Genomic DNA, 26514 nt, shown 5'->3' with positions numbered 1-26514 from the left:
AGACTTAAACATAAGTCATGATATCATAAAAATGCTAAAGAAAAACCTAGGTAGTAAAATTTCAGATATCTTACATAGCAATATTTTTGCCATTATATCTCCTAGAACAAGGATAACAAAGGAAAAAATAAATAAATGGGATGACATTAAAAAAAAAGCTTCTGCACAGTTAAAGAAACCATCAGCAAAATGAAAAGGAAGCCCACTGTATGGGAGGATATATTTGTCAATGATATATAGGAAAGGGTTTAATCTCCAAAGTATATAAAGAACTCACATGACTCAACATCAGGAAGACAAACAACCCAATTAAAACATGGGCAAAGGACCTGAACAGCCAGTTTTCCAAAGAGGACATGGCCCATAGACATATGAAAAAATGCTCAATATCACTAGCTATCAGAGAAATGCAAATTAAAACCACAATGAGATATTACCTTACACCTGTCAAAGGGGCTATCATTAATAAATCATCAAACAACGAGTGCTGGTGAGAATATGGAGAAAAGGGTACCTTATTGCACTGTTGGTGGAAATGCTGACTGGTGCAACCACTATGGAAAACAGTATGGAGTTTCTTCAAAAAATTAAAAATGGAACTGCCTTTGACCCAAGAGCTCCACTTCAGGGAACATATCCAAAGAATCCTGAAATACCAATCCAAAAGAATATGTGTACCCCTCTGTTCATTGCAGCATTATTTACAATAGCTTAGATTTGGAAGCAGCATAAGTGTCCATCAATAGATGAGTGGATGAAAAAGCTGTGGTTTGTATACAGAATGGAATGCTATGCAGCAGTAAAAAAGGATTTACTTTTTGGGACAGCATGCATGCAAATGGAGACTATTATGCTAAGTGAAATAAGCCAGTCAATGAAAGACAAATATCATAAAGTTCTCACTTATAACTGAAATCTAATGAACAAAATAAACTAATGAGTAAAATAGAATCAGAGGCATAGAAACAGAACAGATTGACATCTGCAGAAGGGGAGAAGAAGGGAGAAGAGGAGTCTAGAATAAAGAAGGTGTAGGGATTAGACAAAGAACATATACACATGACCCATGGACATGAACAACAATGTGGGGACCAGCTATGGGAATGAGGGTTAGGCTAGGGAGAAAAATTGGGACAACGGTAATAGCATGAAAAATACAAAATGAAAAAAAGAAAATGGATAATTTATTAAGTGGACTACTGTGCAGCTGTCAAAATTAATGGTGTAGATTTATAGATCTCCATGATAAAGTGTTAAAATAATAAACAAAAGGAAAAATTATATACAGTGATTCTGATTTTCAAAACTAAAAAACAAAACTCTGTGGCCCTGGCTTGATAGCTCAGTAGGTTCCAGCATCATCTCCATATGCCAAGGTTGTGTGTTTGATTCCCAGCCAGGGAACATAACAATAATCAATCAATGAATGCATGAATAAGTGGAACAACAAATCAATGATTCTCTGTCTCTCCCTCTCCCTCTTTTTGCTCCCTCTTTCTCCACCCCCCAAAAAAAAGGAAAAAGAAAAAAAACTCTCTATATTTACAGATATATAGATTTATATCAGCATGGGGAAAAATCTAAAAAGATATAAAAATTTAGCAGTGGTTTTATCTTCATGGGTGAGATTAGGATGGAGAGGACTTTTCTCTTTATGTGCTTCTCAACTGCTTGAATTTAAGAGCATGCATACCTTTGTAATTAAAAATAATGTTTAGAAAACATAATAAACAAAACTAAAAATAAAAATGGGAATAAAAGGTGTACATATATAGCATTTTCTCAGGAAACTGAGGATATGATCCCTATAGTCCTATAGTCCCTTTTAGCTGGTCATATATATCACACACATATGAATGAAATTACATAGTCTATCTAGAGATTCTATCTATATATATTATGTTTGATCATTTTAAGTTAACTTTCATTTATATTTATTTTAAAAACAGGGAGATAAATAACTAAAGTTTCTTCTCATTTTTGAACTCAAGCAAGTAATTAGTGAAGTTCTAGTGAAGCCCCACTGTATTTGACATTTCATCCAGCAGCCTATTGTCTGTCTAGTCCATTACTTAGTCAGATTTTATATGTGAATATATATGAAGTCCATTTTATCTATAGGAAAAAAATGTTTGGTACTGACCAGCATAGCAAATATATCAGGAACCTGAATGGTAGGAATTAACCTGAGTCATATTTTTACTATACATCATGTAAATACAATGTTGGCTATTTAAAATCACAAAACGTGAAAAGAATGACATCTCAACATCACAGGCAGATTCAAAAGAGTAAGGCTTTAAAAGGTACAAAATGCAAGCTTTTACTCAACCAACTGAAAGCCTGTTAAATTTCCTTACTCTCAGTTTAAAGCCAGGAAACCAGCTCTCTACATTTTAATTATCTGCAAACAAACACATTTTGTGGGCTGAAGAAACAGATACCTATAATGACAATTCTGCACTTGGTGGTACAAAAGAACTCTGCCTGCCAATATCATATGACAATAGATATCTCTAATCCTTCCCAGACTTGCTTTGATCCCTATATTTCTGGTCCCCTTGGGAGAGGCAAAGCAGCACTCTGCATGAACCCTCCATGGTGAGCTCTCACTAACAACTCTTATTTCACTTCCTATCTTACATATTATCAATTCTCACCTTACAACAATCCCCCTAATGTAATCACCCTTCTTTCATCCACCCGCCAACCCCACCCAAGGCAAACAGATTTGAGTTTTTAATAATGGAAGAAATAGTGGCTACAAGAAGGTAAACTAAGGCACATTTTCAGGACATGTGGGAAACAGGAAAGGCCCTGAGAAGTTGGACAGGGGCAAGGGGACCATACACTGTTCCCTTTGAAAACACCCTGGCTCAGCTTCAGACAGGCAATAAAATTTTACTGGCTGATGTTCTGAATCAGCCTTCAGCATCTGATTTCTATGTTGTCTTCCTCCGCAATGACAATTAACTCAAAGTTAGTACTGAATTAAAATGACTTTGCCATAAACTACAAGATGTGAAATCAGCATCTCTTACATTTACCACTTTTCTCCATGAAACAGAAGGTGGTAAAAAGGCGAAATGAGAACAAAGATGTCATGGTACAGAATAGAATAGGTAAAGGAAAACAGACATTCAGTCCCTTAAAATAATGCACGAGCTGTTTCTGTCAGGAATTTAAAAAAAAAAAAGGAATAACGTGTTACATAATTTGAGTTTCATGAATCAGCAGTTTAGTCAGTAATTTACATGAATTTAAAAAAAGAGAGACGGAGAAAACATGAGGATTGGAAAAGGTAAAGTGGTTTCTGAAACAAGGCAGGTTTCAAAAGTATTTTATTCCACCCCCATACAAAAGAACGTTGAAAGGCAGATGACTCAGTGTGACTTCGATAAGGGGGTTTCTTCCACCTAATCTCTCTTATGGCAAAAGCCATCTCATCTCCCATTTTTTCCGTTCTCAATTTCTCCCACCAGGTAATGGGCATATTTTCTTCTCTAATTGAAGGTTTTCCATCTGGAGGTCACATATTTTAGATCACAGAGAGTTATACTTAAAGGATATAAATAGTTGAAGGTTTTTTCATTTTTGTTTTTTTAAAATGATTTATATTAAAGTAACTGCAACATTTTGAAAAACACAGTAGTAATGTCAGATGCTTCAAAAAATTACAATATGTAGGATCATTGTGTTTGAACTTGACTGCATTCTAAGTAGTTCAATTGAGTTCATGGAAAACCTAGAGTGATTTGTAGTCCATAAAAATGACCTTAACTGAGCAGGGTAGGTAAGAAAGTTGTCAACATAAACCCTAAAACTATGTGTCCAATCTAAACTCTCTCCAGATCAGAGGGAAAAAGTAGAATGTTTGAGAGAAAACATTCAATTTATTCTCTTTTTCAAAAACCAGAGATGACAAATCCTAAGAAATGAATCCAAAGGGCATTCTCATCCCTTTTACAGAAAATATGTGTATCAGATAGGTATTGTTTAAAATAACAGAAGGACATTGGATTAGGCCTGGATTTCTTTTAGGCACAAATTAATTAGGGTATTTGAGAGCTGTATGTTTTGAAAGAGCAAGAAATATGAAGTCATTTGGAGTTATTCATTCCACAAATGTTTATTACAGGCTGGCATGTGCCAGGCACTGTCCACGTACCTGCTCTCTATTCAAGCACTGCTTCTTACCAGCTATGCAGTACTGGCCAAAGATTTTTAACATTTCTATGCCTCAGTTTCTTCACTGTGGCTACCAACCTCAAAGGTCTCTCTGAAGAGCAACTAAATATGTCTGCAAGCGCTTTGTAAGCCTTGAAAGTGTTAGTTGTCATTTGGTTGAATTGAATTCATGAAATCCACTAATGTCTGTTGTGCCATGAATTGTATCAGAGGAAAGTGAGCCTTCCTGCTTCCAGAAGACACTCCATAATCCTATTAAATAAGGCTTAGAGTCTCATTTAATCATCTCCCTGGAAATGTAAATATATGAAAGAGAGATTCAGAAAGCTAGTATGATGTGCATATCTTAACATTAGATTCATAACACCATAATAACAAGAACCATGTCTATTTTTTTCACTAATCTGACTATCAGGCCAAGGCTCTCCTTTAAAGAGGGCACTTGATTCTAGAAAAATATTTTCTCTATATATCTGCTAATCACAAAATGGACACCTACAAGGTTAAAAAGTTTCTATTTTACAGTGCATTTCACTTTCAACCTGACCTGTTAGATCAACTGTCAAACAGATTAGGAACAAAACTCCTTTTAAAACCCAAATTAGGCTCCATGTAGTGGCAGTTGAAAAAAGAAGGAAGTTCTGGTCTCTCCAGAGTTAGCTAACAGGAGCACGATGGCAGGTAAGAAAGACAATCTTGTAGAAGACACTAAGGATCTGGCTGGCTGAAATTTGGAAGGAAGAGTCCAAAAGAGGGGGTAGCTCCAGACTACCTTCCCCAGGGAGCGGAGGGGTGGTGGCTTGTCTCTAAGAGAGCGGTAGCCAAGGGCCCAGAAGGCATCAGCAATACAAAAAGTCTGAAACTTCCTCTCTTGTTTCTAGTTTTTTGCAGTGACATTGGGGAACTGAAGAACGCACAGCAGTGCTTCATTGCTAGAACCGCTATAATTTAGTATCTGAGTTAACACTTTGAATTAATATTTATAAAACACTCATAACGAGTTCAGCACATAGTAAGGGCTATCAAAGTGTTTTTTGAATAAATAAGGCACTTTCAGATTAGCTGGGTGATTACTCAACCTAATGGCAAAAGTAGAGAATGAAAATACACAACACTCGAACTTTTTTTTTTTACCTCGATAAACATTCAGAAAGTTCTCTGCATTTATTCCTGCATTTCAAGTGGACCCTATACCGTCTCTTGTGCAGGGTCGAAATTCTATTCTTGGTTCAGAAATCACTGTGTAAAATTAAATAATAAAGAGTTTAAATCGCAAGAGACAAATTCTTTCTCTTTTTTCTTTCCAAGTAACCACCACGAAAAATGACCAAATTAAAAAATCTCAAAGCACTTCTATATAGTACATACCAATAAGAAAACTGTGGGAATCAATAGTCAAATTCACTTGATAGAAGAGTTCAAATCACAGAGAACTTGAAGGGTAGCAACGCACTTAAGTGTGAGACTACAGGCCAGGGATAACAGGTTAGGGACTCCCACTCTCTCCACTCCCGAGGCCTCCTCCATCCCGTCCTCGCAGGTGACCCGCAACCACTTCCCACTTCAGGCGGGGTCTCCCCACCCTCCGGGTCCCCGGCCCCTCCGCTCTCTGTAGCTGTGCACGGATTAATTAGCGATGCCCCTTCACTGACACCAATCGTGGGTGTAGGAATCAAAAAGCAGAATCGGAATTCACCTCAAGGAAACAAAGCGTACAAACTCCCGGAGTCGGGGCTGGGCGGGAGTACTTTTCCCTCCTGATCAACTCGGAGGTTTCCGGGCTCAGGGTTGTGGGGAGCTGCCAGGGCACCCGGGAAAGGCACGTCTGCTCCGAGGGCAGGCTGCAGTCGAGGCCCGGGAACTCCTCGCCCCGCCCCGTCTCTCCCGCCAGGGAGCCTCCGCCGGCGGCCGGACGTGCGCGGCCCCTGCGGTCTGCTCGCCAGCCCCGGGTCCAGGCTGCCCCGCACCTACCCGGCTCCGCGGTGCTATCTCCCAACACGGCAGGCGCTGGGCGCCGGGCGCACTCGCGCTTCCTCCTTCCCGGCAGGGCCGCCGGGCGCCGGCGTTTCCTCCCTGACGCGTCACGGCTGCCTGCAGCTTCTTCCGCAGAGTACGCGGGCTGCGGGGTAGAGGCGAGTGGGCGGCCGACGGCGCGCCGGGAAGGCGCCGGCTCCGAGCCGAGGGTGCGGGTCCGGAGCGCAGGGTGGGTGGCCGGTGCTCAGGCCCACCGCGCCCACCGCGCCCCCTCCGCGGATTCCAGCTCTGCTCCTCTTCCCTGAGGACACCCGCGAAAGGCGGGGTCCCCGCCCCACGTGTGCGCCAAGTTCAGGGGACACCGGTGGATCCCCCCTAGAGGCTCAGACTCTTAGGGGTTTCCCGCCGCTCAGCTTATCCTGACCGCTGCCGTGGGGCCCATGAAGAGCGTGAGGGAGCCGGTTAAATGACCCTGGTGCGTGTAGGGAGCACGACCGCTGGACCCCCAGGAATGGCCTGGTGGGCCTGTGGCTTGCTGTGCACTCGAAACTCATAGGATTCAAATAAACATCATAAGTATCGCATAATTTAGCAACGACTATGCTTCACTTAGCATTATTTGAAGTTTCCTACTTCATCATCGACAGAGTTTTGCCCTTTGTGTTTATACAGTTGTCACAAATTGGCGGATCCTGTGCACAGAGAAATTTCCTTTTTCTAACTCGACTCTTTTTTTTTTCTCTCATATCCATTAATCTCCAAGTCAGGTGAGGGCACATACTACAACTCTTTATTCAACTGTTATTCTTTAAATACAGAGGATGCATTTTAGACCCACTTATTTGTCTCTTCTTTTTTTCAGTCTAGGTAAGATGAAGAGAGGTACTGAAGGTGAATAGAGAACTAAGAATTACATTGGATTTTGAATTAGAGTGGGTTTGGGGAGGATTTTGCCTCACGACACTACTGCAATTCAAGCTTTATCCGATATGACTTGAAGATAGACTATTTAGATTCCCAAGTGCATATCATGCTTGAGTCTGAAGCCATGATCTATACTTCAGATTATATAATTCTAAAGAATTTGCCACATAACTGTGAACAAACTTCCAACAGTAATTAGAGGAACTGCAATTTATGTGTGGCTTCCTTAAATTCAGGGGGCATTTCCTTACATTTTATTTTTCTTTAAATTATGTTATTGATCATGCTATTACAGTTGTCCTGATCTTCCCCTTTAGCCGCCCCCCTCCACCCAGCACCCCTGACTCCCTCAGGCAATCCCCACACCATTGTTCATGTCCACAGGGCATGTGCCTTAAATTCTTTGGCTACTCCACTTCCCATACTGTACTTTACATCTCCACGGCTAATCTGTAACTTCCTATTTGTACTTCTTAATCCCCTCACCTCTTTACCCATTCTCACCCACCCCACTCTCATCTGGCAACCATCAAAATGTTTCTGTATCTATGATTCTGTCTCTGTTCTGCTTGTTTGCTTAGTTTGTTTTTTAGGTTCAATTGTTGATAGATATATATTTTTTCTGACATTTTACTGTTTATAGTTTTGGTTTTCTTCTTTTTCTTAAATAAGTCCCTTTAACATTTCATGTAATAATGGTTTGGTGAATATGAACTCCTTTAGTTTTTTTCTTGTCTGGGAAGCACTTTATCTGCCCTTTGATTCTAAATGTTAGCTTTGCTGGGTAGAGCAATCTTTGCTGTAGTTTCCTTCTTTTCATGACTTTGAATATTTCCTGCCAATCCATTTTATCCTACAAAGTTTCTTTTGAGAAACCAGCTGACAATCTCATGGGAACTCCCCTGTAGGTCAGTAACTTTTCTCTTGCTGCTTTTAAGATTCTCCCTTTATCTTTAACCTTGGCATTTTAATTATGATGTGACTTGGAGAGGGCCTCTTTGCATCTATCTTGTTTGGGACTCTCTGGGCTTCCTGGACTTGCATGTCTATTTCCTTCACCAAATTAGAGAAGTTTTCTTTCATTATTTTTTCAAATAGATTTCCAATTTTTTGGTCTTTCTCTTCTCCTTCTGGCACCCCTATGATGCGAATGTTGGACCTCTTGAAGTTGTCCCAGAGTCTGCTTGTAATATCCTCATTTTTTTGGATTCTCTTTTCTTCTTCCAAATTTTTTATTTGATTCTCAGCTTCATCTACTCTATTGTTGTTTCCTTGTATATTGTTCTTTGTTTCAATTAGTGTATCCTTAGTTTCTGACTGGATATTTTTTATGCTCTTGAGGTCCTCACTAAGTTCCTTGAGCATCCTTATAACCAGTGTTTAGAACTCTGCATCTGATAGATTGCTTATCACCATTTCGTTTACTTCTTTTTCAGGAGTTTTGATCTGTTCTTTCATTTGGGCCATCTTTCTTTGTCTGCTCATTTTGGCAGCCTTCCTGTGTTTGTTTCTATGCATTAGACTCCGTGTCTTGGTAGTATGGCCTAATGTAGTAGGTGTCCTGTAGCGTCCAGTGGCACAGCCTCCCCTATACCCCAAGCTGGGTACTGGAGGTGCACCCTTCCTGTGGGCTAAGTACACTCTTCTTGTAGTTGAACCTTGGAAGATCAATGGTAGGGATTTACTCAGGCCTCTCAGCTGCAAAGATTGGCTGTGACCACTGACCACCAACCTCCGCCCTCTGTGGAGGATCAGCCGTGCAGGGTCAGGATGGTGGTTTGCAGCTGTCCACTGAGTGGACTGGCCCTGAGGTTTCCTTGGTAGTGCAAGCCAAAGTCAGCCTCAGCCTGCCTGAGCTATAAAGCAAATTGAGATGGCTGCTATTTGTGCTGGGTTTGAGATACCCAGGCGAAGCTAAGCTATGGATCTAGGCAGGCTGCTGCTACTGGCACACCTAGGGCTCACTGAAGCTAGGTGTTTCTTGTTTGAGAGGATTTAGGAAGTTGTAAAGCATGAGCCAAGATCAGCCATTGATATGGAAAAGCAACTTGGGTGGGCCCATAAGTTGGGTGGGGCTGAGTCTCTGGGGATCTCCAAGGAAGGTCAATGTTAGCCAGGTTAATGGAGTCTCAGATATGGCACCAGCTTGCCGGCTCTGTTGGGGGGAGGGTTTACAAAAGAGACAATGGCCTCTGTTCACCTTGATGCCAGGCACTTCAGTTCCTCCCTGTATACCACTGGTGCCTTTCAAACTGCTACACTGGTGCTGGAGTTCAGAGGGAGTGACTCTGAGTAGGTGAGTCCATGTCTGGGTTCTTTAAGAGGAACTGGTTAGAGCTCCAGCAGTTTCTTCCACCGACTCAACCCCTGCCGATGTTTGTAGCCAGAAGTTGTGGGGAATTGTCTTCCTGGCACTGGAATCCTGGGGTAGAGGACGTGTTGTGTGGCTGGGACTCCTTACTCTCGAGATATCCCTCCCAAATTTGTATCTACCACACCTGGGTGAGGCATCAGCCCATTCTGTGCCTGCACCACTCCTACTAGTCTGGATGGATGTGGTTTCTTAATTCTGTAGTTGTTGGACTTCCATTCAACTTGATTTCTGATGGTTCTGAGTGATGGTGGTTCCATATTTCAGTTGTAATTTTGATGTGGTTGTGCAAAGAGGCCAGTCATGTCTGCTTATACCACCATCTTGACTGGGAGTCCTTCCTTATATTTGAAAATGACACTTAAAAACTTTGCCCCACAAGTAAAGGTTAGAATATTCATTTTTAATGTCAGTTACCACTGCATGGTCTTCTTTTTTTATAAAGAATATGAATCTAATACTTCATACTTCAAAATGTCATAATCCTACAGAACTTTATAAGCAATGATATTCAGTGGCATATGGATATAGATATAAATATAAAGTACAGCAGATACAAATCAGCACATTGCCAGTGGTCCTTTCTACATTTTCATTGTGATCTATATACAAAGCAATCCACACAATAAGGCACAGAGAAGCTAGAGAAGTTCCTCCCTTGTAACAAAATCAACAAGTGATCAGTGTATCTCTTAATTAAAGCCATATTCACAGTGCTGAAAAATTTCTCAGCCAAAAGGAAGTTTTGTGTCAATAAACTCCCAAGAGAAATGACATCATTCTGGCGTGAGAGACAAATACCTGGTTATCACCATAGTTAAACTTTTTTTTCTTTTCTTTTCTTTTTATTTCTTTTTGAAAAACAGACATCTGGAAACCATTACATTTCCAGAATAAATTTGTCCTCCTGCTGTGATGAATACACACACACACACACACACACACACACACCACTGCCACCACCACCTCTCACAAATATTTTAAGAAAAGAAGGTGGATGAGCCACATTTAACTGATATGAGACTGGGTGCTTTACCTTTATCATCTGAGAGCTGCAATTTAATAGCTTGACTTCTCAGGATACTAGAGGATACAAATGTATTCACAAACTATTGAAGGGCTTTTTCACTTAAAATTCATTTTAGGGGCACACTGTAAAGCTGTTCACTTTGATTAATCATACCTATAGACACAGTTCACATCTCTATTTTCCATTATGTTTCCAATTTCAAGCTTATAGTCTAAAAGTTGTTGAATATTCAGCGAAATGTCTAGTTGATGTTTATACCTTCCTAAGGTTTTATGTAAATAAAATTTTAAAATAAAGTTTTTTGTTAGACAATAGGACCCAATATTTTGTTTGGAAATATGATTCTGTTCATGCAGAAAGGGCACACATTTTGTTCATCTGTTTTGTCTATACAGAGATTATGAGTGCAAGTTTTGGAATTGGACAGACTCCGTTTTAAGGTCTGGCTCTACTACTTTCTACTATGGGAAAATCATTTCACCTTTCTGAGCCTTGACTTTATTAGTAATATGAGGATGATAAGAGTAATTTTATCTCCTCAGTAAAACAGAGGTAGTAATAGTGCTTATCTCATGAAATTGCTATGATGATCAAATGAACTTAGTAGAATACAGGGAACATGACATCAATTGACTGCTATTGTCATCATTATTATCTCTAACACAGATATACAAATGCCAATGTTTTATATTTCATTTGTACTCATATCAAGAATGGTCAAATTTTAGAGTTTGGGTTTTTTTGTAGAAGTTCTAAAAGTAACAGAAGAAATCATAAAAGAAATACTAAGATATAGTTATATTCAGAATTTTAAAAAACTGGGCTGGCAATAATGTAAATTATTGACCCAAACATTAAAAAAAAACCAAAAACAAACAAACAAAAAAACAACCCTACCGAACCAGGTAATACGGTGTTTTTTCCAAAGATAATATATTATAATGAGATGAATGCTTGTTTTTTTCTTTTCAAAATGAAAATCTTTTCCCTAAAATAGTGCCCAATATAGAACCATCAAGACTTTTTATACCATAATAAAGTCCTCTGTTATTTGTAGTTCCTTTATTATACCCTTGGAAGAGCTGAAGGGCATTGCAATACAAGAAATATCACTTCCTCAAGGAAGAAAAATGGATACAATGGCAGTCACAGTACCTGAAAGATCTACTCATAAGTCAGCTGGCAGTGAAAGTGAGGGCCAAAGTTCATTAGAATATTTATTTCATAGCAGATGAATCTCCAAGACTAGAGAGTTGAGAGTAATGCTACCAACTACTTGATTAAAAAAGTAAAGAAATTTTTTATTCATATTATTTGCACTGCTTTTACAGCCCCTTTTCCTCTATTCTTCTACAGACTCATCTACTTAAGTGGGTCAGACATGAAAAGTTGTTGCTATAGTTTCCAGCTATGTTTATCCATTGATATAACAATTGAAGCATCCCACAACTTCAAAAATAAGAAAACCATTTTTATTTGGGAGATACTTTAAAGCATAGTCCTAGCCATAAATTGGCTCAGAAAAATAATTAATGAGAAAAGCCTGCTGTAAAAGTAGTTTAGAATAGGAGAATTAAAGTGACCAATTTATTGAATTTCCTGAACAAGAACGATTTAATAAAACACAAAACCACCCAAGGTTAGTTAGAAAAACTCAGATACTCACAGAAACTGAAATTGAGATCAGTGTATACCACCTCAGCACAAAGCAGAGTCAACTTGTTTCCTTGATCTAGAAAATGGTTCAGACAGTGCTCATTTTGTATGTTTGGTGTGGGAGAGGCCCAGAGTTCAACATCTTTCTTGGGCCAGATTAGCCATGTTCAAAATCAAAACTGAAATGCCTGAAGTTCAAGTGTGTTTTGTAATAAAGTTAAAACACTATTTTAAAGCAAAACTACACGAAAGTCGAAAATAAGGCTTTTCATATCACAGACCTTTCTCACTTTCTATATTAGACTCATGAGAAAAACCAAGAGGAAGTGTTAGGAAATCAGAACCCTTACACTGTTAGCATCAGCTTTTTTATTTTAAAAAATGGCTGGAAATTAAGTTTTGTTAAGACCATTAATTAACTGAAGTAAAACTATTATCATGAGTATCAAGAACAAAATTTAAATCCCCCCTCTTCTATCATTTACTCTCTTTTTTTTCTGCCTCTTGTTTGGATGGTCTATTACATACATAAATTTTGCCTGTTAATAGGTGATAATAACTTATTTACATAAGTTGTGTCAGCAGTTACTATATTCTTCAGAGAATCATATTACACCTCTGAGCTCAAACTTACAAGATGGACTTTGAAGATAATAATTATTTTGTTGCCTATCAGTAGGAAATAATAACTTTTCTTAAACACTAGTCATTTGGTGACTCAGTTATTTATGGTCAATTATGTGCAATTAATGATTAAACCATTTCAAATGCAAAGGCTCTGGCTTCAAGAGGCTTGTTGCTGTTATTTCCTCATCTGAACCTCTAAGGAATCTGTGTCTGACTCAACCAGATGTGTCAAAGACTTAAACAGACTTTAAAGGATTATAACTCTTTACATACCGGAAGACCCTTACATTCCCTAGGTTTTCTAGAATAAACCACCTCAGTTCTTTACATTTTTCTCACACCTCTTTTTAAAAAATGTTTTATGTCTGTCATACAGTTCTTTCCAAATCCTCCACATTTTTCTTTAGATGAGCTGGCCACAGTGAGACATGGGACTCTATAATCAGATTAGTACAGTGAGAGCATTTTCTCACAGCTCTTCGATTCAAACTCCTATATTACAATTTATAGTTATTCTTACATTTAAAGTTGTATTTTTATCATTATTCAATTTTAAAATCTAAATGCTAAGTGCTTGTTTAGCCTACTTATGTTTCTTGAATTATATTTAAGAGGTTGCTTTGATTATCCTATTGCCTCTGCACCTATTTTATAGAAACTGTATTTTTCCTGGGTGACTCTGAATTTCATCATGTTTGTTAAGACAAATCACATCCAAAGTGGAGGTGTGTACATCCTCGGAGTGCTCAAGAAAGTCTATTACACTCGGAAAGGAAAGATCCCAACATCTATTTGTTTTATCTAAAAAGGAAAAAATGAAGCTTTATTATTTAACATGCATATTCACACTGGCAACCCTCCTACAGTTCTGTCATCACAAGGTCAGTCATCCACATGCTCTGTGAGTTATCCTGAGAAGGCTGGGCTTGCCACTTACTCTCCTTCATCCAACATCAGTGTATTGCAGTTTTATATACCATGGAGGGTCATAGATGTGGTTAATTTTGTAAAAACAAATACTTTCAATAGAAGCTGTATAATACTTTGTACTGAGCTGGGGAGTAAATCATGGAAAGTCTTTACCCTCTATCAAACTATTCAAGATATGTAGGGTTAAAAGCATTGCTCCTGGATATACACTGCCTGGTTCTGCCATCACCAGCCATGTAACCCTGGGCAAGTTATCTATCATCCGTATGGTTCAGTTTCCTCATCTGTAAAATGGGCGCACACCTATGTCTACTGCGCTGGATTCTGAGGGTGAAGTGAGTTAACATACATATAAATTACTATCAAAATCAGCACTACATAAGCACTAGTTGTTAATACTTAGAAGAATACTTAAATATCAAGATAAATGTTACATTTTCCTCTAACAAAAATACAAGGGATCCAAATTTTCCTATATTTTCTGTGAGTAAAACTTTCCTTTTAAGGTAATGCTTGAGCAATTATAAGTGAGAGTAATTCCATTCACCTTCCCCTTTAAGTGTAAATGTGTTTTGAAAGACATGCTTTGAAGAAACGTTTTGAAAAGGATGTTTGAAAATATTTCCATCAGTATGTAATGTTGTTGCAAAAAAACTGTGTGTATGCTACTAAAATTCTAGTGTATACACACTTAAAAATTTGGGAAACACAATTTTCTATTTGTTTAAATATTCTCCAAATAGTGAATTTCAATGGTATTGAACTAATCTGTTGAAAAAGTTAAAAATGCAATGCCTTTAAATTAGTTTGCAAGAATTTTTGATAGCACAGAAAATGGAAATTTGCTAGTCACATTTCAACAAAAATCTTTGCAGAACTGGTTGATAGGATTTAAAAAAGAAAATGAGCACCTCAATAGCTATAGCCAACAAAAATGCATTTCTTCAATTTAAATGTAAATATCTTTTTGAAATATCTTTTCTAGCTGTGACAGCTATTAAAATGTAGTTTAAAAATAAACTAAACTGCCCTGGTTGGTGTAGCTCAGTGGATTGAGCGCAGGCTATGAACCAAAGTGCTGCAGGTTCGATTCCCAGTCAGGGTACATGCCTAGGTTGCAGGCCATGACCCCCAGCAACTGCACATTGATGTTTCTCTCTCTCTTTCTATCTCCCTCCCTTCCTTCTCTAAAAATAAATAAATAAAATCTTTAAAAAATATACTAAACTTAGAATGAGATCTTTGAATTACTATGTCACAGTGTTAAACCAAAATTTTAAAAATGTAGTCCTGCCTGGTGTGGCTCAGTGGATTGAGCACCTATCTGTGAACCCAAAGGTCGCTGGTTTGATTCCAGGTCAGGGTACCTGCCTGGGTTGCAGGCCAGGTCCCCGGCTGGGGGCTTGTGATAGACAACCATTGATGTTTCTCTTGCATTCATGTTTCTCTCTTTCTTTCTCCCTCCCTCAGTCTCTCAAAAATAGACAAATTCTTTTAAAAAATAAAATAATAAAGTACCAAGTAATAAAGCATCAGGTGAGAGGAAAAAGGCTCTTACACTATTAATAAAACACCATTAAATTGGCTATTTCATATTTTCAACAAAGGATTTTTTACAATGCATACAATATTTAGCATAGGCAGTCACAAATATGTAATTTATACATGGGTGTGCATGCTGAAACATTTTTAAGGATGGTAAGGATGGGGTGCATATTCAAAAGCAAGATGTTAGTAAACTTTTACCATCTCAATTCCTTGATTTGTTATCATCTAAGGATTTAATTCCTTTTGTTCTCTTCCTTCTTCTTTCAATAAATATTTGTTGAGCACCCAGTGTGTCCTGGGTATTGGGCTAGGCTCAGAGAGATAGAAATTAAAGATATACTCCCCACCCACAAACAGTAGTTTACATCATTTATGAAACATATAATAAGGAACTATTCCCACAACTAGAGTCCCCAGAATCACGGGCTTCTTAGCTCCTTCCCCTACCTCCACTCCCAGGCCTTTACACAGATAATGATCTGCTGTGGACTGGGATTTGAATTTAAAACTGGTCATTTGAACACCCACTTAGTTTACATGTAGTTTAAATAAACCATTTATTACTTGTTTTCTCTTCTAGATATCTGCAAGATGCCTTTCATACAACCATGTGGACATAAATATTTCTGATTCAAGAGGCACTTCCCCTATGAAATACTGAGTTTTGGGAGGAAAGAGGGAAGCAAGATTCAAGGTATAAAGATGCACTGTGTTTTCGAGGAGATTTTATATCCATGCTAAAACATGAGAAAATGAGAAATAAAAAAACACTTTAATTTTGTCCTTATGCTATATGAATTGCTTTCACTATTGAATGTATTCCTTAGCACGTTGGCTTTTTAACTATCTTACCCCTGTACTGTGTTTCTTCAAACTTCTTACTGTACTATTTGAAAGTTTTACAGGCACACTATTTGGCTTCAACCACCTCGTTCAAATTTCATCTTGTTACTTGTAATTTCAACCCATGACTGGAATAAATTATTTTTAATTGCTACTTATTTGAAGTGGAGGACAATCACATGTAAAACAGGTAGAGGAAAGTACTGCTGGGAACCAAGATCATAGAAATTAAAATTCCCTGCATGCCTAAAATAGAATCTTATACCATTTCCCTAAATAGCAAGAAAACAGGGTGATTTGAGGTATTCAAGGAAAGAAGCAGGATCACATGACTTCCTGGGGTCTCATTTACTTTTAAACTCTGCAAATAAGCAAAGTTAAAGCTCTCAGTATTTGGAGGAATCTGTATCTCTTTGACTTTTTAGAAGTGGTTCTAACAGTTCAGAAGTTTGGGGCATGGTATGAAAAGTCAAAATTAGTTTAAAAAGTCTGTTATAATATAAAATTCAATTTAGAAAAACAAAGCAGCACAGTAAAACAATAAAAAATATCTTCTTTTGAATTTTAACTAATACATACTTCCTGGGCTATCCCTCCCACAGAAAAATGCAATTTTACTATAATAATTACTTCCTTGGAAAATCAAAAGAAAAATACAATTTGGACAAATTTCAGTATAGTGTAGTGATTAAGAGCATGGTTTTAGAGGAAAACAGCCCAGAATTTGAATTTTACTCTGCTGCTGACAAGCCCTGGACCCAGGCACATTTCTCAGCTCCCCAGCCTGTTTTCTCATTTATAAAAGTAGTTCCTACATCATAGGGCTCTTGTCCATATTGAGTGAGATAATCATGGAGGAAGAACACAATACATGGTCAAATTTAAATTATATATACATAATATCTATGTTACATATATAAGGTGAATACTCATTAAAACAGGCAGAATGATGGTCCCCCAAAGAAGTCCACATCGTAGTCCTTGGAACCTGTGAATATGTTGTAGTACATGGCAAAGAATTAAGGTTGTATGGACAACACAGGTGAACCTTGAGGGCATTATGATAAGTGAAATGTTAAGACAAAGACAAACACCATATGTGGAATCTAAAAAAAATCAGAACAAAAATGATCTCATAGATATAAAGAACAGATCACAGATTGTGATGGGGAGGGAGCCTTGAGTGAAGGGGGTCAAAAGGTACAAAATTCCAGTTGTAAAATAAATATGTCATGGGATGTAAAGTTCAGTATGGTGACCGTAGTTAATAATACTGTAGTATATATTTGAAACTTGCTGAGAGTGTAGATCTTAAATTTTCTCACTGCAAGAAAAATATTATAATTATACGTAGGTGAGGGATGTTAAATAGACTTATTATGGTGCTCATTTCACAACATGTGCCAGTTTTGAATCATTATGTTGTACTCTTGAAACAAATATATTATGGCAACTATACCTTGATTTTTAAAATTATTTTTTAAAAAGAATTAATGTTGCAGATGGAATTGAGATTGCTAATCAGCAGACTTTAAGATAGGAAAAATAGCCTGGATTTTCCAGGTGGGCCCAAGGTAATCACAAAGGTTCTTAAAAGTGGAAGAGGTCCTGGCTGGTGTAGCTCAGTGGATTGAGCACGGGCTCAGAACCAAGGATCACCAGTTTCATATTCCCAACGCAGGTATATGCCTGGGTTGCAGGACAGGTCCCCAGTAGAGGGTGCACAAGAGGCAACCACACATTGGTGTTTTCTCTCCCTCTCTCCTTCCCTTCCTTCTCTCTAAAAGTAAACAAAATCTTAAAAAAAAAAAAAGTGGAAGAGGGAGGCAATGGAACAGAGTCAGAGAAAGATGGAATTATGGAAGAATGGTTAGAGAGGTGCAATATTGCTGGATCTGAAGGTGGAGAAAGAAACCATGAGCCAAGGAATGTGGGCAGCCTTTAAACACTGGAAAAGACAAGAGAATTAATTTGCTCTAGAGCCTCCAAAAAACAGTACAGCCCAGCTGACACATTGACTTTAGCTCGGGGACACCATGTCATACTTCTAACTTAATGGAGCTGTAAGATAATCCATATGTGTTGTGTTAAATCTCTGAGTTTGTGGTAATTTTTAGAGTAGCAGATAGAAAACAAATTAGAAATATGGATATATCAGGAGCCCTACAAAGGTTGCAGTGTATGGGCAAAGGTGGGCATGTAGAGAATATTTTACCCATGCCCCCAGTTTTGGAAACCATGCTAACTCACAAACTTTTAAACTTTTGTTTCTTTACATAACTAGTTGCAAGAACTTGACTTCCCATACCATAAGATTATCCTCCAAGCAACAGGAGTGCTACTGGCTAACAGCTTATCCCCTAATGGTTCCTTGGTGGCGGCAGGTGACAATTACAGGAAATAAATTTTACTTAAGTACTGTTTAGCTTCTTATGATTTCTTGTTTGCATCTAGACACCTGAGAGTATCATACAAATTAGTTATGAGTTGACAACACCTGAGTCTAACCAGAGTGGCCCTGTCATGTCCCTGAGAGGTGAGGACAGAGCTTGTCAGTAGAGGCAGGTCACACTCACTGAGTGCTTCCTGCCTCTTCTCGGCTCTATCAGAAGTACATTATTTATATTACTGCCTTTGATTTTCAAAACTATACCACCATCATTCTTATTTTACAGACAAAGAAGTTCAGAGATAAAATAACCCTACCCAGGTCACACAGCAGGAAAGTGGCAAGAGAAGTTGACTGGATTTGAAGCCTATGATCTTTCTAGAGCACCACAGAGCATGCAATGTCAATGGGTGGTGCTGGGTGAAAGGCATCAAAGATCAGGTGTAAAAGAGTTTACAAAGGCAAATATCTAAAGTACCTGGGAGGCAGTGCAACTCCCTGAGTGTCAGAAGAGGTGAAAGTAAGATGGTAAATGGCAACTGACGATCAGTCTTCATGAGTGGTAAGAAGTGTGTGCCCTCTCTAAGGGGAGTGGCTGCCAGCTGCTATCAGCTGATTGTTGCTATGTAAGATCACAGGCCTGATATTGCCAGATCTATCAATTTTTCAATAAAAGCTAGCAGTATACATTTTACTGTGAAATGGCGTAACTTCAAAATGCCAGGAACAAATCCAGATTTTCTTAAAACACTGTGCTGGTCAAATAAGCCACATCTATCGGGTAAATCTGCCCTATGCGCTGCCAGTTTGAGACCCTAGGCATCAACACTGACCCAGGGAGAGGTCTGTAGTCATGCGAAAAGAGAAGTTGTAGATGATTGGACTGGATTTAGATTAAGCTCAGATGAAGAGGTGCCCTAATTTTGAACAAGGGATGCTTATTCTAGGGCATTGAAGCACATCAGAGAAGGAAATATGACTCAACTTTTCCACAGAGTCTTCTTAAAGAGAACTGTCTAACCAATAATTAAAGCAATTCTAAACATATTAACCTACCCCTCCTCAATCCTTAACACAGCATGATACAGTGACTCAATGGATGCCATAGCCAGGTTGCTTACATTTGTTTCTGTTTGAACATGGGGTTCAGACCCTTACGAGCAGAATGACTTAAATTACTTAACATCTTTGTGTCTTTCTTCCTCTTTTGTAAAATTGGTGTTTTTCTTAATAGTGCTTATCTCATGGATTAAATGAGTTTATAACCATAAATTCTTAGAATAATACCTGGCATATAAGTGTTTGTCAAATAAAATGAATAATGTGTACATGGATCTCTTATTCTCTGTGAGAATGCTGGTCTCACAGGTGTGTACACAATTCTGATTAGGTCTCTCTGTTAAGTCAAATATTCAGGTCTACTATTTGATTTTTTTTTCTTACAAGCCAACAAGTTAGCCTGTTCCTTTTTCACGGATGCTAGAAGAAGACAAGAGACATCTGAGTCAGAGAACAAAGAACTTTTTTACTCAACACAGCATAAAAAGCTTGTGCATCAGAATGTTTGCATCAGTCCCTCTTGCCCCCAAGTTCCATGGGGGTGATGCAAAGGGGCCCAAAGAGATGTCACACATGCAGTGGGAAAACAATGAGCGTGGGGGAACCCACTCTTTTCTAGCAGGTGGCAAGCTAAGCCTGTTCTGTTCCAGAGGGAGATGTTACTTCATTCCTTAAGACTCCTTGCTGCAAACACAACCATGAAAAATAGCTTAGGTAGAGTGGTGTGGTACTAATGTGGCCCATAATGGTTCTTGCTTTCTGGTATTCACTCCTTTGTGTAACTGCCACCAGTTGACTGTGGGCTGGACTCATTGACTCACTTTTAATTGAATAAAGCAGAGTGATGAGATTTTGCTTCCAAGATGAGGTTATAAAGAGATCTTGGCTTCTGTCTTGAGCACCCTCTCCTTCACTCACTCTGAGGGAAGATAGCTGTCATGTTGTGAGCTGTTTTATGAGAGACCTGCTTGACCAGGAAAGGGAGTCTTTGGCCAACAGTCAGCAGAGACCTGAGGCCTACCCACAGCCATGTGAGTGAGCTCAGAAGCAGAATCTCCCCCATTCAAGCTTGAAGATGACTGCAGCCCTGGCTAACACCTTGACTTTAGCCTTGTCACAGACCCTGAGCCAGGGGCACTCCAGCTAAACCGTACCTAGATTCCTAATCCACAGCAACTGTCAGAAAATAAATGTTTGTTGTTTTAAGCCTCTGTTTTGGAGTAATCTGTTATGCAATAATAGATGACACAAGTGGTCAGGATCTTGCATTCTTGGCATACTGAGCATAACATGCAAGGGCATGGAAGACTCACAGATAAGTATCTCCCAACAATGAGATAAAGCTACAACTTCTGTAGGGAGGCAATGCCATTTTCCTAGAAGGCTGACATACTTAGTGTCTCGTATCTAGAAAAGAGGCAGGTGATGAGGTTGGAAACCACAATTTGGAAGGAAGTCCTTAGCTGGAACTAGTCTTAGCAATCTTGGGGCTAGTTTCTGAAGAATTTTGATTACTTGAGGACATAGTACAGGTAGAAAAAAAGTGGCTCCTGCTTCTTGTTTGCAGTGGGAAGCAAGGTAGGGAGGAATCTTTTTATAGTGTCAAATGCTGAAATGCCTATACTGCATTTAGTGAACCACATTATATATTTGTATATTATTTCTTGTACTTATTTGCTTCCTGCTCATCTGGAGCCCTTTGTAAACTTTTGTTTAAATATTTTCCCTGGTCTCATCCATACTCCAGGGAATTATGAGTCAAATGCTTGTCTCACAACATTAAAAGAGAAGAAATGTTAAGATTATACTTTGGGGATCGTTTCTATAGCTTGTTACTAAAAGGGAAGCAATGCCCCCTGGAGGCCAGAGCGGCAATGCTCAGAGACACCTCCAAAAGTAGAAGCTAGAGTAGGTAAGGGAAATGCCAAAGTTGCTTATAAATGCTAAAAGTTAAATTAAAAATCTCTTTGATTTAAAGCCTTTAAGAAATTGGCATGGAAAATTTGAAACTATGTGTGCTAATGGATGTTAAGCAGACATCATGGTGATGTCAAAGTATATACAAATATTGAGTCATTATATTGTATATCTGAGATTTAATGTTATATGTCAATTATATTTTGATTTTTAAAAAGCCATTCATTCTAATAACTAAAAAATAAATAGAAAATAAAGAAATTGGTATGAAAGATTTTTTCCCTTAATTCAATAAAGAGCTTTTTTCTTTTCTTTTTTTTTTTTCCCAGAGAAAATCAACTTTACTCATAATGAAGGGCAGGACAGACAGTACTGTTGTTCAGAACTTGAGCTTTGGAGTATAACAGGGTTTCCTTTTGTTAATTGTGTGTCCCTGGGCAAGTTGATAAATCTGCCTGAGCCTATTTCTGCAATCTGTAAAACAAGGATAATGTCTTACTGGATTATAGTGAGGATTAAATGAGATTATGTATGTAATGTCCTTAGCACTTGGTAAGCACTAGGTATTTGAAAGCTGCTGCTATTATTATTAACTATTAATACTTCTACTACTATGTTAATGAAATAAATGTGTTCCAGGTAACCACAACTACTTACTAAGATATTCTACATGCTGATATCGGAATTTTCAGATAAGAATAATTTAAAGAAGACATAAATTAGAATACAGGGAAGTAAGACTATATGGGCAAGAAAACCCAAGAATATTTGTATAGGTATGTGCAAAACATAATCTTTGAAACTTTAATACAATATATAAAGAGTTGTCACAAAAAATATAATTAACATTACCAGTCTATTGGATAAGTAGTGAAAGGAGATGAAAAAGCAGTACAAGTGTTATCAAATGGCCTACTTATTAAGAAATACAAAATAAAATAAATTTCTGATTTTATATACCTTTTAAAATTTCAATTGAAAATGAAAAATGAAAGGTATTGGGGAAGACACAGGAAGAAGGCATTGACCCTAGAACACAACACACCTGACTTACCAGCTATAAGCGCAGATGGGCTACCCTCCCTGTCCTTCAGTTTCCTATCTGTACATACAAGACAGCATTCTAGATTCATTGTTAAGATTAAATGAGAAAAGATATTCTCTCAGAGCACAACACTCATCTCTTAACAAAAGTTCTCATCATTCTTTCGTCATTATCTTCATCATTGTTGCTGATGTACTGATGCTATTACAGGAAGAATTGGAAAGGGGGCTAGTACTTCAGGAGATTCCTCAGAGCAATACAGACTTTAATCTGTTTTTCTCAATTTGTAAGAGGAAGTTTAAAGGGGAAAATATTACCTGATTGAAAAAGTTATAGCAATGCTAATTACGATCTTTCAAATTTGGGAACAATCTAATACACAGAAATGAAGGACAGATTAAGTACACAAAGATAGTAATACAAGATATTATATACAAAATAAATATACAAAAAATCATAGTTTTACTGTGTATCAGCAAAAAACAGATCACATATATAATGGAGAAAATCTCATGTATAATATCACAACTATAACATACCTAGAAATAAAATCAATTTAAGAAATGTTCAGGAAAGAGGAAAGGGGAGGGAATTTCAAGGGAAAAAGGGAAGGGTTTACAGGAACAAGTATAAAGGACACATGGACAAGAACAAGGGGGGGTGGAAATGGGAGGGGGGTGGGGAGGGCTGGGGGGTAGGCTGGGATGGGAGTAAAAGGCAGAAAACTGTCCTTGAACAACAATTAAAATTAAAAAATGTTTAAAATCTGTTTAAATAAACTATGTTTTACTGACAGACATACAAAAATCTTTGTAAATGCAGAGACATGGATAAGAAGCATCAATATTTTCATTAATTATTATTATTGTTTTTTTTTATTCCCACACAAGGGCATTTTTTTTTTCAATCCTTTTAGAGAGAAAGAAAAAGGAAGGGGAAGGTCAAAGTGAAAGAGATGTATGTCTTGGTTGTCTCACACGTCTCACATACCCTGATCAGGAATTGAACCCGAGACCCTTCAGTTATAGGACAAGGGTCCAACCAATTGAGCCACACCAGCTAGGGCAAAGAAGCCTTAAGCCTAAATATTTTTTTAAAAGTCAATTCTCCCCCATACTGATCTGTAAATTAAATGCAATTTTGTAAAAATTCCAATGGAATTTTTTAAAGTTAAAAGTTAATTCTCTAGTTTATCTGGAAGAGTAAATGTTTGAAAATAGCCAAGAAAGTTAAAAAAAAACTATAATAAAATAAGACAGCCTAAGAGACACTAAAAAGAACTATAAAGTTATGTAGTAAATAGGGTAGTGTGATAGCAATCAGGAAAAGACAAATAGACAATGACTGAAACAGAATCCAGAAAATAACCCAGGTTCATACTTATAGGATTTCCATACATATTCAAGGTAGCATTTCAAATCAGTGGGGGAAGACTAGATCATTTAATATAAACAGCACAAGGATAATTGGCTTAATTACCCATATTTTATAAGCACTTTAAAGACCTCAATGTGAAAAAAAAAACAAAACAATAAAACTATTCATAAAACAATATAGAAAATTATCTTTACATACTGAGTAGGAAAGAAACTCCTGAGCCTGGCACAAAAACCTAGAAACAATGATGGATTGATTACATTACATCAAGATTAAACACTTTTGTACAGAGCCCTGCCTTCCTTTTGTTCACCCTTCTCCCCTAGGAATCAAGGGAGCATAGGGTAGGAGATAGGAATTGGGAGACAAGTAGAGGGAGCCAAGGATGGGCACCCCGAGTCTTTTGCTTTGATCCTGAGCATTGCTCCCTGCTCAGGTGGGCGCAGTGGATTTCCCACTTGGCCTTTTAATAGGTCTTTAAAATGTATTCCCAGTTCCTAGTATTTCTATTTTTAAATAATTTAAATGAAATAGAAACTCATTTTACCCTTCACCAAACATAAACATAACTTCCAAATAGCAAGAGAGACCATAGAATTAAAAGGTGAGTAACACAGAGAAAATATTTGCTACACAGGTAACAAAGAGTTATAGTCCTAAAATATTAAGAGTTCTTTTAAAATAATAAGAAAAAGAAAATAACCAAAAAAGAAAAACAGGCCAAGGATATGACTAGATAATCCAGTGATAAAAATACAAAATGCCAGTAAACAAATAAGTATATGTTCTACTTCACTACAGAGAAATACAAATTAAAGCAAAATGGTTTCTTTTACCTATCAGCACTGGTATACAGCAGTAGTATACCAAGGGAGTATGGGCGATGTGAGTAGTCAGTGGGAAGGAGAGCAGGTAGTAAGGGGGTGTATTGTTTTTAGAGAAATTTTTTAAAAAACAATAAAATTTATCACCATGCTCCAGCAATTTCAAACTATATCACTGGTAAAATATTCTTCCCAGGGGCAGCTGCCCCCACTGCCCTTACCTCAGCAGGCCCCTGCCTATCAGAATAGCAAAAATGTGAGGGACTGATAGCATCCCACATTAGTGAAATATGAAGTCCACCCATACACTATTGGTGGAAGCATACAGGTTCAGGGGATGGCAAATTGGAAGGACTTAACATTTTAAATGTTTCCTTTGACCAAGTAATTCCACTTGTTGTAATCTAAAGTACTGAAATATGAGTTCTATCCAGAAGGTATCCAGCCATGTAATATAAAAATAGAGACATTCATTGAAGAATACACAAGATACAAGGAACGCTGTATATAGGACAATGATGCCTTAGTCTCCTTCAGAGTAGGCACCTTGGGACCTCACACAGTTCTCCCAATTGCCATCAGCTGCCCCATCATATTTCCCTGAATCTCATCAAAAAAATGTCTTCCCTTTCAAAGGTAATTTTAGTTTTGAGGAAAGCCAGAAATCATAGGGCACCAAATCTGGGCTATCAGGTGGGGCATGCGGCTGAGTCACGGAGGTGATTTGATGTTTTGCCAAAACACTTCATGAGATATGATGCATGAATTGGTGCATTGTGATGATGAAGTTGCCAATCACTAGTTGCCCATAGCTGCAGTCTTCTGAATCATCTGAATAGTTTCCACCAAGGAATGTTCAAGCTTAACCCAAAATCTGACGCAGATTCATTGCTCTACTCAGTCATTTTGAATGCGATGGCCACACAGTACACATACTCGTTCAATGGTGTCTACTGCCCCCACTGACTAGTGCAGTGAAGTAATCATTGTTCATGCATGTGCATTCTAGTCCACTCTCCTTGGCTGCCAGGTTACATCAATGTGTCACACACTATTCTCATTATATTAACAATGGTCAGACTTTTTCTAGACAGAACTCATATTCCTAAATGAACCAAAAGATATATGTACAAAAAAAGTCACATTAAATTTGTAAAGGGGACAATGGGTGCACAACCCATTGTCAACCACTAAGGGGAGTGGGTAAATAAACCATGGTACATGGCAGAACTGGGAGATCAAACTAGATAATTCTTCAAAATCTCATGAATCTTACTATTTTAAGCCAATTCATGCCAGACATTGCCCTTATCTATGATCAGTGCTTTCTGGTCTGGTCTGTCACACTTATTTGTTATAGGGACCAAAAGAGGGCAACTGAAGCCACAGTAGCTTGTGGATTCAAGGATCCTGGCTCCCAACCCTCTGTCACTTTCATCTCAAAATAATAAGTATCTGCCAAATGCCTCCTACTTTGGGGCCTGATCTAAGAGAGAAACCTAGAATTACTCAAGCTACACTTTAAAATCAGTCCTATTATCCCTAAATCCCTATAAATTAAGTACAGTATGTTCATTTTACGTGAGAAAACTGTGGCTTAGAAAAGTTAAATGGTTTCTCTAACTTGTAAATGGTAGAGCCAGGATTCTAAGTCTAGAATGTGGGAGCACATGTTCGATAAAGATACTGCTTCTTTTTAAAATTTTTTTGTAGATGTGAAATAATATAAATATCCAGCTTTGTTGTAAAAATGGTTTATGCTTGATTTGGAATTATACCCAACATTTGAATCATGAAACTAATAAATGATTG

The 26514-nt window shown here is 37.9% G+C and overlaps 1 protein-coding gene across 5 annotated transcripts in view; it reads right to left on the bottom strand.

The window, feature by feature from the left end:
- The window catches only part of LOC123833270 (serine/threonine-protein kinase Sgk3), a 118135-nt gene extending 111680 nt beyond the window's left edge, over nt 1–6455 (bottom strand). For 2 of the 5 annotated variants that reach the window (XM_045861390.1, XM_045861388.1), the window contains exon 1: nt 6160–6450. The gene's annotated coding sequence lies outside the window, so the exon portion shown is untranslated. Of the gene's footprint in view, nt 1–5884; nt 6030–6159 lie in introns of those variants that run through there. The other 3 variants (XM_045861395.1, XM_045861394.1, XM_045861391.1) reach the window with 3 other exon arrangements.
- Nucleotides 6456–26514: the final 20059 nt, after the last annotated feature.

This window comes from Phyllostomus hastatus, unplaced genomic scaffold (genome assembly GCF_019186645.2).
Source record: "Phyllostomus hastatus isolate PE091 unplaced genomic scaffold, TTU_PhHast_1.1 phas_scaffold_21, whole genome shotgun sequence".
Classification (NCBI taxonomy): Eukaryota; Metazoa; Chordata; class Mammalia; order Chiroptera; family Phyllostomidae; genus Phyllostomus; species Phyllostomus hastatus.
This window is presented reverse-complemented; position numbering and strand designations above follow the sequence as displayed.